This window comes from Crinia signifera, chromosome 5 (assembly GCF_055691185.1).
Source record: "Crinia signifera chromosome 5, ASM5569118v1, whole genome shotgun sequence".
In the NCBI taxonomy this organism is placed as follows: Eukaryota; Metazoa; Chordata; class Amphibia; order Anura; family Myobatrachidae; genus Crinia; species Crinia signifera.
The window spans coordinates 185,500,895-185,511,243 of NC_139221.1; positions in this window are offsets into that span (position 1 = coordinate 185,500,895).

Genomic DNA, 10,349 nt, shown 5'->3' on the forward strand with positions numbered 1-10,349 from the left:
AGGGTCCAACATCTTTCACACTCACTACATATATCCATTTCATTTAGTATTCACATGCAGTTACCAGAAACATCTTTCATAATTGCAAAAACTATAATGCTCCCAACTACTATGCATCTACACTTTCTTCTCCTATAAGCCTTCATGCTGCTCTGTCTTCCCCAATCCCTACTGCTGTGTGTATTCCCTCATCTGCACCAATGTGTCTTTTCCCATCTGCCCTGCCCTGTCTTTCCACACAGATGCCACTGTTTCCTTCTATCTGTGCCACTGGCTTACCCTCTATTAGTGATACTGTCTCCCCCTCCATCCATGCTGCTCTGCCTGCATCATCCATGACATAGTTTCCTTCCATCTGTACTGCTGTCTCCCCTCTCCATCTGTACTGCTCTGTTTTCCCTTTATCCCCTTTGCTCCGAACCCCCTCCCCCATCAGTGCTGTCTTTCCTCCAACTGCTCCTGTTTCCCACCCAATCGCATCACTCTGTCTATACCTTCCCCAATCTGTGCCACTGTTTTCCACCCATCTGCTTCGTTAGTCCCCCATCAGTGCTGCTTAGCCTTCCCACAACACTACGCATTTCTATTCCTCCCCATCTGCACCACACTGCCTCCTACCCCAATCAACACCACTTTTACCCCATCCTCTCGGCTCTGTTTACTGCTCAGACCTTCAGTTGCATAGACTGCATGTGTGTATTCCAATGAGCACACAAATCTGTGAATTAGCAGCTCCACCATTGTGTGAGTGACAGCAATCTCACTCTGTGAGAGTGCTGAATCTGCACTTACCCACAGGCTGTGATGGCGTACCATATCTGTATTGCGCAAGGAACACGTCCATTAAGGCGTCAGCCTTAATGATCGTAATTTCATTGCTTTTTGGCGTTTGAGTGGAAGAGTTACAACAGGTTTCAGAAATGGCAGGTCATGTGTAAGAAGCCTTAATGGGACATGTGAAACCGTAAGGTTTTTTGTCTTTGGAATATATATATATATATATATATATATATACGGGATGCAGTTAATATCCCGGCGGTCGGGATCCCGGCGTTCAGAATCCCGACCGCCGAAATACTGACACATTCTCCCTCCGTGGGTGTCCACGACACCCCTGGAGGGAGAATAAATTAGTGTGCCGAGCGTAGCGAGGCACCGGGCCCGCTGCATGGCGAGCGCAGCGCGCCCGCAATGGGGGGCGATCCACGTCCCCCCTTGTCGGCATTTCGGCTGTCGGGATTCTGAACGCCGGGATCCCGACCGCCGGGATTCAATACTGAATCCATATATACATACAGTTCAATAAAGTAGCGTCACTCCAGGTACTGAAAAATATCCTTTTACTGTAGACATTATGCAGTAAAAGGATATGGTGATGGTTTTTGTTGTCACTCGTAATAGCCGGCGCGATGACGTCATTGCATGGTGCCCATGCTGGATGTTCGTCCCGCTCCGGCTTCTCATGTCACAAGGGTGTTTTACATCTATAAAGGTATGTTCGCTACTGTTTCTTATTGTATGACTTGAAAAAAGTTGTGATAAATACAACTGAAACGTGGTCTTAAACCACTGTAGTTGGTACATTTATTTCCTATACTGCGCTGAGTGCCGCACCCTCCACGGACCCATATATATATATATATATATATATATATATATATATATATATATATAATGCAAGAGGGTCCGGCACTCCCCACTGGCTCCTGCTCCGCTAATGCACCTTGACCTGGGTGCCCGCTGTTCACTGGAATTCCAGTGCATGTATGCAGTTCAATAAAGTAGCGTCTCTCCAGGTACTGAAAAATGGCAGTGGGTTGAAAGAGCGAGTACCTTGCTGCAACAATTGGACGACCTGTGGGGATTGATGAGGCTCTTATAAATTTTAGTATACAAAATGGTGTAACTGGGAATTCGGGTATGAGTACATCGTATGTGGCTTGCGGGATGAGTTTCACTTCTACTGCTTGTTTGAGTGCTGCGACAAGAGAGCGGCGAAAGAAAGGTGTCGGATCTTTGGCCAGACGTGTGTAAATCTCTTTGTTGGAGAGGGACTCACTCTTTCAACCCACTGCCATTTTTCTGGACTCTATTCTACAGCCTCTTGTTCAGCAAGAACGCAGCTTTCTCCTGGACACTGATGATTTTTCTTTCCAAATTAAATTTGCTTAAAAACATTCCCACTTCCAGTTGGCTGGTCGGACTTGATGTTGTAAGCTTATATACATCCATTCCACATGACTATGGGCTACAGGCCGTCAAACGAATTCTGGTCAACAAAAGCCAATTTACCATTGACCAGATACATGTGATTATTTTGTTATTAGAACTTGTATTGTCTAATCATTTTTTCCTGTATGACGGCCAGTATTACCAGCAAGCTCAGGGCTGTGCGATGGGTTCTAGCGCAGCTCCGAGCTATGCTAATCTAGTCATGTATGCTGTAGAAGACGACTTATTGTATAACCATGTCGACATCATGAATAACATCATTTTTTTCGGCAGGTATATACAGATGTAGCGGGATTCATCTTTGCAGGGGATTGCATCGCCATCGCCATCCCCTGCCACGCCGCCATCTGTATGCCGGAAGGGGACGCGCGCGCACGAGGTGCAAGTTCAAGGAGCGGATGGCAGCTCACCGTTCTGCCATCCGCAAAGCCATCCAATCTGGAACCAGCGAACAACTGGTTGGGCGGCATTTCGCTGAGTTTAAACATCCCATCAATTCCCTTAGATACCGCATCATAGACACCATACCACCACTACTTAGAGGTGGTAACCGTGCACTGGACCCGCAATCTGATCAGGGAATACACCTGGAGCTCACAGTGACGCAGGGGCGACTTGGAAGCAAGAGACATCACGCCAGGGATTGCCGACTGTGCCGGCAGCTGATCTACGGAGGACACTACCCCAGCGTGCCGGTAAGGGGCGCATGCGAGCAGTGCGAGAACCGGGGTTCATGACAGTACCCCCCCCTTTTAGGGTGGGCACCGAACACCCTTTGGGCTTACTTGGATTGTCTTTATGAAAAGCTGCAATCAAACGGGGAGCATGCACATCTGCAGCATTGATCCAGCTTCTTTCTTCCGGGCCATAGCCCTTACAATCGATGAGATATTGGATGCTTCCATATCTTCTGCGAGAATCCACCACCTTATCGACCTCGAATTCAACCCCTCGATGGGTATAAACTCTGGGGAGCTCAGGAGTAGCACTTTGGAACCGGTTGAGAACAAGAGGTCGCAATAAGGATATGTGGAAGGAATTTGGGATTTTCAGGTATGGTGGTAGCTTCAGCTTATAAGCTACAGGATTGATCCTTTGGATCACAGGGAATGGCCCGATGAATCGTGGGGCGAACTTCATGGACAGGACTCGTAAGCGAATATTTCGAGTAGAGAGCCATACCTTGTCACCAAGTTTTAACTGAGGAACTGCCCTCCTTTTACGGTCAGCAAAGAATTTATATCTTTTTGAGGCTTTCTTGAGAGAAACATGCACATTTTTCCAAACTTGTGAGAAATGCTTGAGTGTGGAAGATGCGGCAGGAACTTCCAAGGCTGGTAAAGGCTCAAAGATCGGTGGTCGAGGGTGTTGACCGTACACTACGTAGAAAGGAGAGTAGCCAGTAGCTGTGTGGTATCTGAAATTGTGGGCAAATTCTGCCCAGGGCAGCAGACTAACCCAGTTATCTTGTGACGAGGAGACATACAGGCGGAGGAATGCTTCCAGATCTTGGTTAACCCTTTCTGTTTGCCCATTGGACTGCGGGTGGTACGCTGCGGAAAAGTTCAATTTTACCTTCAGGGCAGAACAGAGAGCTCTCCAAAAGCGGGCTACGAATTGCACTCCACGATCGGAGACAATATCTGCACAGAGTCCATGAATTCGAAAGATGTGTTGGATGAAGATCTGAGCGAGCTTGGGAGCAGAGGGCAGACCAGTCAACGGGATGAAATGTGCCATTTTGGAGAACCGGTCTACCACCACCCAGATGGTATTACATTCTTGAGACTTTGGGAGCTCGGAAATAAAGTCCATGGAAATGTGCGTCCAGGGACGCATGGGAGTGGACAATGGAAGGAGAGCACCGGCAGGGGATTGACGATGGACTTTATGCTGGGCACAAGTAGGACATGAGGCCACGAAATCCTGGACATCCTTTTTCATGTGAGGCCACCAATATGACCTGCGAAGAATCTCCAGGGTTTTGTGAACACCTGGGTGACCGGAGAAGGGCGAGGCATGAGCCCAGGATAAGATCTTGGGTTGGAGCTCTGGTAGAACCAGCATCTTTCCTCGAGGTGGCACAGGTGACACATGGGTGGCGGCAAAAGCCGTAGGACTGATGATGGGACGCTGTCATCTTCCATAGAACGGGACAGGGCATCGGCTTTTGCATTCTGGGACCCAGGACGAAAAGAATAAGGACCAACGAGCCTGACGGGAATTTAAGCACTGGGCGGTCTGGACGTGCAGTAAGTTCTTGTGGTCTGTGAAGATGGACACAGGAAATTTGGCCCCTTCTAACAGATATCGCCATTCTTCCAGTGCAAGTTTAATTGCCAGCAACTCTTGATCGCCAATGGAGTAGTTTTTCTCGGCAGGGAGGAATTTCCGAGAGAAAAACCCACAGGGGTGCTGTTTGCCATCGTCTGTAACTTGAGAGAGCACAGCACCAACACCCACATTCGAGGCATTGACTTCCAAAAGGAAGGGTTTGTCTGTATCTGGCTGCCGGAGGATGGGGGCAGATATGAAGGCTTGCTTTAGCAGGTGGAATGCGGACAAGGCTTCTTCTGACCAGACGGCTGGGTTGGCACCTTTCTGGGTGAGAGCTGTGATGGGAGAGATGAGGGTAGAGAATCCTTTGACAAATTTTCTGTAATAGTTGGCAAAGCCAATAAAACGCTGGACTGCCTTGAGGGTGGTTGGTTGGGACCAACTATTGATGGCTTCAAGTTTTGCGGGATCCATTCGCAACTCAGAGCCAGACACGATATACCCTAGGAAGGGTATCTGGGGAACTTCGAACGTGCACTTAGAGAGTTTACCGTACAGTTTATTAGCACGTAAACGGGATAGCACTTCTTTGACTTAAGAACGGTGAGACTGGAGATCTGAAGAAAAAATCAAAATATCGTCGAGGTATACAACAAGATATTTATATAAGACATCTCTGAATATTTCATTGACGAATTCTTGAAAGACGGCAGGTGCATTACTGAGACCGAAGGGCATCACTAGATACTCGTAATGCCCATCTCTAGTGCATTACTGAGACCGAAGGGCATCACTAGATACTCGTAATGCCCATCTCTAGTGTTGAAGGCAGTCTTCCATTCGTCGCCTTTGCGAATTCTGATTAGGTTGTACGCCCCTCTGAGGTCAAGCTTGGTAAAAAATTTTGCACCTTTGATACGATCAAATAACTCAGTGATCAAGGGAAGAGGATAACTGTTCTTGATGGTTATCTCATTGAGACCTCTATAATCTATGCATGGGCGTAACCCTCCATCTTTTTTTTTCACAAAAAAGAATCCTGCACCAGCAGGGGAGGTAGAGGGCCGGATAAAACCTTTCTGGAGATTTTCTTGAATATACTCAGACATCGCTTTGGTCTCAGGGATTGACAGAGGATAGGTACGCCCCTTAGGAGGGGACTTCCCAGGGAGGAGATCGATGGGACAATCCCATCGGCGGTGTGGAGGCAGCACATCAGCGGCTTGTTCACTGAAAACATCGCTGAATTCATGATACACTGAAGGAAGACCCGGAAGGCTTTTAACTGCAGAAGATCGAACCGGAGTTACTTCAGTCAAGCAATGTTTCTGGCAATATTCGCTCCATTCCACAATTTGGAGAGATCTCCAATCGATACGGGGGTTGTGGAGTTGTAGCCACGGTAACCCTAACACAAGGTCATAAGAGGATTTAGGAATGACCAGGAAGTCCATACATTCTTGATGAAGTACTCCTACGTGGAATGAGACAGGAGCTGTCCGATGCACAATATCACTTCCGGGAATCCTACTTCCATCCACCGCTGTCAAGTAGTGAGGTTGGGAAAGAGGCAGAATCGTAATTTTTCACTTTTTTACCAGCTCGGCTGAGATAAAGTTCCCTGCAGCCCCGGAGTCTGCCAGGGCTGAGACTTGCAGGGTACCTACAGGGGACACAAGGGCAACAGGTAGAATCAAGTCAGTGGTGGGAGGAGTTTTACTGGAACAACCTAACCTGACTCCCCCACTGCAGGTTAGGGCTTGGCGTTTCCCGGATGCTCGGGACAGGACCCAATGAAGTGGCCGGGGGCGGCACAGTAAATACATAATTTTTCTTTTTGCCTCCTGGACCGTTCCTCTGTAGATAACCTGGATCTACCTATTTGCATAGGTTCTTCTGTAGCGGTTGTCGCAGGACGGTGCTGAGGCGGAGGCGGAACTCGGGGAACTACTTTCTTTGATCTTTCTAAACCTCGCTCTCTTAGGCGCAGGTATATTTTGACACACAAGGAAATTAATTCTTCAAGCTGCTCAGGGAGATCTCGGGTGGCTAGTTCATCTTTGATGCGTTCTGAGACGCCCAACCAGAAGGCGGCTGTTAACGCCTCATTGTTCCATTTGAGCTTGGAGGCAAGTGTCTGAAATTGAACCACGAATTGGCCCATGGAACGAGAGCCCTGTTTGAGGCGGAGAATTTCTGTAGAGGCTGATGCAGGCCTTCCCGGCTCATCGAATATCCGTCGGAAGGTAGAGACGAATCTGTCATAATCGGTGAGAATTGGATCAGATCTTTCCCAGAGGGGTGATATCCAATCTAGGGCAGAACCAGTCAGCAAGGAGACAATATATGCTATCTTGGTTCTGGCAGTCAGAAAGTTCTGCGGCAGAAGTTCAAATTGGATGTCACATTGGTTTAGAAAGCCTCTACAACCTTTGGGATTGCCATCATATTTATTAGGAGTAGGCAGCTGAAGACGAGGAATATATGCTGGGGCATGAGTGGCAGGCTGATTAGATACCGGTGGCGGAGGAGGCCGGAGAGACTGCTGGAGGGAATCCAGACGAGTGGACACATCCTGGAGGTATGTAATCACCTGCTGCTGCGTCGCTTCTTGTGTTTCCATACGCGAGGTGACATCTTGGAGAGCCGCTGGCCCCACACTATGGTCGCTTGCCGAGTCCATCGGTCTTGAACAATCTGTCACGGCCTGGACTGTCTGTGTTCCCGGCAGTGGCGTAACTATGGAGGGTGCAGGGGATGCAGCTGCTATGGGGCCCGGGCCCTTGGGGGGCCCCATAGCACAGCAGGCATCCCCTGCACCCTTTTTCCTCATGCTCGCTTGGCAGTGTCGGTGGTGCACTGGTGCCATCTCTGCCCCCTCCCCCCCCGCTAGCGAGTAGCGACGATGCGCTGCTACATAATGAAAGGAATGTGGTGGTCCGGCTGTATCAGCCTTCCCCCCTCTCCCTCCCTGCTTTGATCATGCTGCCGGAGACTGACGTCACTATCTAGTGACCAGCCCCGGCGTGAAACACGCTGCTTGCCTGGCCCTGGGAAACAGGAGACACGGAGTGTCAGTGCAGGAAGAATTGGCACTGACGGCATCAATTGTACTGGTAAGAGAGGGAGGGGAGGGGGAAGGAGGGAGGGCAGCGGCAGCCTGAACTGTGGGTCGGAGGGGAGAGGATGTGAGTAGAAGAAAAAAAAAGTGATGCAGGTGCCCCCTCCTCATTTTCTTCCCTGCTCTCTCTCTCTGTATGTCCTCTCTCTATGTCTCTCTGTCTCTGTATGTCTCTGTCTCTCTCTCTTTGTATGTCTCTGTCTCTCTCTCTCTGTATGTCTCTCTCTGTCTGTCTCTTTCTGTATGGCTCTCTGTCTCTCTCTCTCTGTATGTCTCTCTGTCTCTGTATGTCTTTCTGTATGTCTATCTCTCTGTCTGTCTGTCTGTCTCTCTCTGTATGTCTCTCTGTCTCTGTCTGTCTGTCTCTCTCTCTCTCTCTGTATGTCTCTCTCTCTCTGTATGTCTCTCTGTCTCTCTCTGTATGTATGTGTGTGTGTGTGTGTGTCTCTCTCTCTGTCTGTCTCTCTCTGTGTGTGTCTCTCTCTCTCTCGCTGTATGTCTCTCTCGCTCTGTCTCTCTCCACCTCCTCTCATTTACTCCCTCCCCACCATGTCTCTCCTTTTTTTCTCCCTCTCTTCTGCTACAACCTCCCCTTTACACCCCCCCCCCTCCATATAATCTCCCCCCCACACCTGTCACCCTCTTCTCCTGTGGCGGGGGGCCCTTTCAAAAATTTTGCTATGGGGCCCAGAAGGAAGTAGTTACGCCCCTGGTTCCCGGCACTGACCTGGGTGTGCCAGTGGAGGGCGCAGGGAACTGGAAGCGAGGAGGCTTGAGGTAGCTGGAGCTCATGCACGGAGGCTGGAGGGAGATGACCTGCCGGGGACACAGAGGGTTGGCTGAGACCTAAAGCAGAGGCGCGGGGTCTAAGCCGACAGTGGTATTCACCAGGGACCCCCACAAGGGGATATGGACTTCGCTGCAACTGCCGAATAGGTTGCGGCCCTCTGCCAAGGTTCCCCTGTGGCTTTGGCAGGGTTTGGATAACAAGAGTCTTTAGAGGGGTACTTAAACCATCGATGGTGATCGATGGCACTGAATGCTATACAGCAACACGGAGGGTACTTGAGAAATGAGAGATGCGGCCTGGAAGCCGGGGATGACACAAGGGTAGCACAGGGAGACGCAGGAGACACTGAGGATCACTGGAGATCACTGGGGATCACTGGAGCGGCTAGGGAGCCGATACTGGAGACGGGCACGGAACCCACTGATATCCGGATGCTGAGCAGATAACCTGGACTGCACTAGAAGACAGGATCACACGGCAGATGGAACACGTGGAGACTTCTGGCAGGAGTGGAATAACCAGGACGCTGAGAGTAGCACAGGTGACAGCGGACTCAGGTAACCGGATCTCTGGAGCAAGTGGGGAGTCTTGACAGGAGCTTAACGCTGAAGAACTCACAGGTAAACTGACGAGTTGTTCAAGACAAGGAGGAGACTGTGAGCTAGGCTTTTATCCCTCCAGGTGATTAGGGAATCAGACGCAGGTGATGGAATTAGCCGCAGCAGCAGCACACAGACCAGGAAGTGAGTTGGAGCTTACCTGGATCATGTGACCCGCAATCTGATCAGGGAATACACCTGGAGCTCACAGTGACGCAGGGGCGACTTGGAAGCAAGAGACATCACGCCAGGGATTGCCGACTGTGACGGCAGCTGATCTACGGAGGACACTACCCCAGCGTGCCGGTAAGGGGCGCATGCGAGCGGTGCGAGAACCGGGGTTCATGACACTCTTACTCGAGTGTTGAGAATTTTTTTCTGGCCCAGGGTATCCTGTGATGTGAAGCATTACCGAGCCTCTTGCGATACCTGTCAGAGATTAGGAGGCATACCCCGAAGAGCCCCTCTGCATCCTTTACCAATAATCGGAGAGCCATTTCAGCGGATAGCAAAAGATATAATTAGACCTCTCAAGATTCCCAGCCATACAGGAAAAATATATATTCTGACCCTCATCGACTTTGCAACTCGATATCCCGAGGCTGTAGCACTCTCCTCCATAGATGCTGAGCACATAGCACAGGCCCTAAATGACATATTTAGTAGGATGGGTTATCCTCAAGAGATCGTAACTGATCAGGGTGCCCAATTTCAAGGGGAATTGTTACAGACATTATGGGAAAAATGGGGAATACGTCCCATAAGGACTACTGCCTATCATCCACAAACTAATGGATTATGCGAGAATTTCAATGGAACCCTCAAACATCTGTTGCAGGCTTATGTGCAATCAGAGGGGAGGGACTGGGAAAAGGCACTGCAGCAGCTACTGTTTGCATACAGGGAAGTACCTCAAGAGTCTACGGGATTTTCCCCCTTTCAATTGTTGTATGGCCGCAGGGTCAGAGGACCACTGGATCTAGTCCGTGAAAGCTGGGAAGGAAGCTTTATCGATCATGATCAACCCATCCTGCAGTACGTGGCACAAATGCGGGAAAGGATGGCGAAGTTAATGGCCTTAACGCAAGCTAACCTCCAAGGGGCACAGGCCCGCCAATCTGAATGGTATAATCAGAATTCCAGACTCAGGGAGTTACATGAGGGCCAGAAAGTAATGGTGCGTACAAATAAATTGCAGGCTAACTGGGATGGCCCTTACACAGTGGTAAAACAGTCAGGCCCAGTAAATTACATTGTTGCCCTGGATAAGGGTGGACAACAAGTAAGGACTTTCCACATTAATCGTCTCAAAGCATATGTGGAAAGAAAT